The sequence below is a fragment of the Lithobates pipiens genome, unplaced genomic scaffold (genome assembly GCF_037356315.1).
Source record: "Lithobates pipiens isolate NorthernLeopardFrog02 unplaced genomic scaffold, aLitPip1_a1.2 Scaffold_13, whole genome shotgun sequence".
Lineage (NCBI taxonomy): Eukaryota > Metazoa > Chordata > Amphibia > Anura > Ranidae > Lithobates > Lithobates pipiens.
In genome coordinates, this window is record NW_027507718.1 from 384,520,930 (window position 1) to 384,524,799 (window position 3,870).

Here is a 3,870-nt window from a genome sequence, read left to right on the forward strand (position 1 = left end):
CATCCAGTAAAATATATGTAAGGCTCGTATGGTGTTATCTTTGGTTTCTCTGCCTTTCATAAAACCCGTTTGGTCACGATGGACCAATTGTGTTACCTCTTCTTGTATTCTAGTAGCTATAATTTTTGCTATTAGTTTAGTGTCCGTATTAAGCAATGATATGGGTCTGTAGTTGGCACATTCCTGTGGGTCCTTCCCCGGTTTTGGTAAAACTGTTATATATGCTAGCAGTGTTTCTGAGGACATTGGGTTAGAGGCAGTAATATTATAAAAATATCTGCATAAGGGTGTTTCTAAAATTTGGGCAAACTTCTTATAATATACATTAGTTAACCCATCGGGTCCTGGGCTTTTCCCCCTCGGTAGGTTCTCTATTGCTTTTCTTATTTCCTCTTTAGTTATTGGTTCTTCTAGTTTTTCTATTATCCTGGGGGGGAACATTGGTATTGTAGATCTACTAATATAATCTCTCATCTCTTCTATCCTCCCCCTGCCTCAGAATGGGTTGGATATCGTATAGCTTCTTGTAAAATTGTTGAAATTCCGTAGCTATTACTTTCGTATCCTTTACTTGTTTATTATTCACTCTAATCTCATGTACGTGGGATAGTTCTCTCTTTTTTTTTAATTGTCTAGCCAGTAATCAGCCACATTTATTCCCCTGCTCATAAAACCTATGTGCTAAGAATCTATATTTATCCCTAACCCTTCTATCCAGGCACCTGGAAAGCTCCTCCCTCATAATCCCCAGCAGCCTGGCATCTCCTGGTTCACAAGTGCTCTTATGTTTATTCTCCAATTCCTTTATTTTTTCCATCTGATCTTCTATCTCTTTTCTTTTTTCCCTTTTAACTCGTGTTCCATGTGCTATTAATTCTCCTCTAACTACCGCTTTGTGAGCTTCCCATACCGTTTGCTCCGATACTTCCTCTGATGTATTTAAATCAAAATATTCCACCAATTTATGTTCTACTATTCAATTTTACATGAGGTTGTTGGAAAAGATGGTGGCTTCATTCGAGGCCGTTCCTTATGCTCAGTTTCATTCGAGACTGCTGCAAAACAGTATCCTATCTGCTTGGAACAAAGGGTTTAAGCTCTGGGGGTTAAGCCAATGTATCTGACTCCAAAGCCTATGGCCACATCACCCTGATAGCGCCCGATCTCTTCTGATCTTGGAGGCTAAGCAGGGTTGGGCCTGGCTAGTACCCGGATGAGAGACCACCCGGAAATACCAGGTGCTCTAGGGTGGGTGCGCTGGAGCCTCAGTTTATGGTTAATATCCAAAAATCAACTAAGGGGAAAATACTTCCTTCAGTTACCTGGGAAGTGGTAACAACATATGCCAACCTTTTTAGTTTAGGTTAGGGAACAGTCCTGGAAGAGGCAACTGTCCAAGAGAAGTTGCCCGGATAAGAAATGGCCTTAGCCATTAACATTTTAGAAATTCAGGCAGAGCTCTTGTTCCTGAGGACCTGAACGTTCAGTTTACAGTATTGTCCTGCCAGCATTCAATCCCACAATGCCACAACAATAGCCTATTAGGCCATCTTTATGTAGAGCAACAATTCTCTTTCAGATCCTCAGAGAATTATTTTACATGAGGTGCCATGTTGAACTTCCAGTGACCAATATGAGAAATGCTTTGTGCATGCTTTGGCCAGTCATCAGACATCAATGCACTGTGATCTCACAGTACATTATGGGGCTTTCCTCATCGCTGGAATTTGCCGCAAACCCCCCATAATGTTCGGTATTCAACAAACGGGCAAACACCTGATGTTCATCCCTACATGGGATTACCTATGTGAATTAATGGAATCCCTGTGCATCTGCATGTCAGGAACACACAAACAATTTTGCATGCGTTATGTGAACCAAATGTTAGACTGGCGTGCCTCAAGACTAAAAATACTTTTCATGTGCGCCTGAAAAAAAAAAAGGTTGAAAATCGCTGGCCTTGAGCTTGTATTTCCATAAGGAGCTTTTGATTTGCCTGCATTGAGAAGGGGGGAGGTGGTCCATAAAAGTTGCCCCTCATATATATATATATATATATATATATATATATATATATATATATATATATATATAATGTATTGTAGGGTTTTGAACCCTGCTATCACCACCCCTTTATTAGCATAGCAGGGAGGAGGTATTTTACACCAACGGCCAGTCAGTATACTTGCCTGGCCACTTCTCACTGTATGTACAGCTTTAGAAGATGTGCTCATGCACCAAGAAGCAGGACAAGAAACTTTGCAGGGGCGGTTACGTTGGCAAATTCATGGACATGTACTTCTGATTCCAGACTTGGTGCCGGAAGGCCTAATTAAAGAAGAGTACTGAAACAGGAGGTTGTTAGATGATCTCCAGCTGTTCCGTGACCTGAATCTGCATTTGTTCCCAATTTACCATTGCTGACATGGCTTGGCCCATGATTTTCCTTTGCTCTGACTTCCTGTTGTGACCAGGCTTGATTCTGACCTCGGCTTACCTGTCTGACCTCAGCTTGGTTGGTGACCACGATCCTGCTAAATACCCATTGCTGACCTTGGCATGCTTCCTGACCCCGTTCCTACAGTATACCCACTGCTGACCTTGGCATGCTTCCAGGCCATGATCCTGCCAATTACCCATTGCTGACCTTGTTTTGCCTTCCGCCCACACCTCTGCTTTCAATCTAACCTAATGCCTGCCTCCTGGGTTGTCAGCCACTTGCCACCTCAGTCTCTGCCCCCAGATTTTTGTAGGTTCTCTGGTGTTACTGTCAGCGGTTGTTTCAGTCTGCTCCTCTGAGGTAGCATCACCTGTTTTTCCAGTGATCTCCTCAGTAATCACCTACCAGAAGTGATCAACTGTAAACCAGACTCTTTGCACTAGTGCCATTTCACTCCCTGTTGCTATTCCAGGAGTGTTTGGACCAGACTTGTAAGAAAAGCCCTCTCATCACCTCATCCTCTAACCTATTACATAATACTGTGAAGCAATGAGAAGTGGAAAATATCATCTCTGCTTCTCATTGCAGTTTCACAAATTTCTTCACAGAGGGAATAAGCCAAGATAATCATAACTTTTTAAAAAATATACACCTCTGTGTCTAGGTTGAAAAAGTAGTACATTTTGGCTATCCTGTTCTCTCTAACCCTGATAACTAGTAATGCTTTCACAATTACACTATTGATATAGCTTTATTCAGCAAAGCTGGGATGCTTTCAGCATGCAGGAGGTTGGAGGTCCCTTTGCTACATGTGATGTAAATGCCCAGGTAATGCAAGCTTTTATTTTTATTTTGAAAATGGAAAGAAGTGAAAACACAATTTCCCTTTGCTGATATTGAGGGCTTTCCATTTCGTGTGTTAACATGTAACAAAAAGCTGGTCAGTAGGTCAATCAATTTGGGCAGTAACATTATTGTATCTGTAGAGAAAATAATGGCAAACTGGTAGATTATATGGTTATCTTGACTGCATGACTTCTAGAGGCCTAATATTTTGGTTTTGATATATCTCAATTTCCACAGGCTAAATGGCATGTGCAAAGAGGAGAGGGAACATTGGGCTCTCTTGGCGTATTCCCTGTGTGAAGGGAAACCTTTAAAGATCAGAACCCTGCATAATAGTTGGAAGCTTTAGATGTAAAGTGCCAATATCCTCTTTTTCTGAAATGAGCACAAAAAACTTTTTCTAGGATAAATAATAGTAAGGCCTTGCGTATGTCTAGGTAAAGCAAAAGGTTCAATGTGTTTTAGCTAAATGGATGGAATGGAGTACTCGTATATTGTCTACTGGGCATGAAACTACATAGGCTCTGTTATGAGAGAAGTATGGGGGCTGCCATTGCCATTTAAAAATGCATGCAATTTGAACA

The 3,870-nt window shown here is 41.3% G+C and overlaps 1 pseudogene; it reads left to right on the forward strand.

Moving 5' to 3' along the window:
- Window positions 1-1,131: 1,131 nt before the first annotated feature.
- Window positions 1,132-1,250, forward strand: LOC143979539 (5S ribosomal RNA; annotated as a pseudogene).
- The last annotated feature ends 2,620 nt before the right edge of the window (window positions 1,251-3,870 follow it).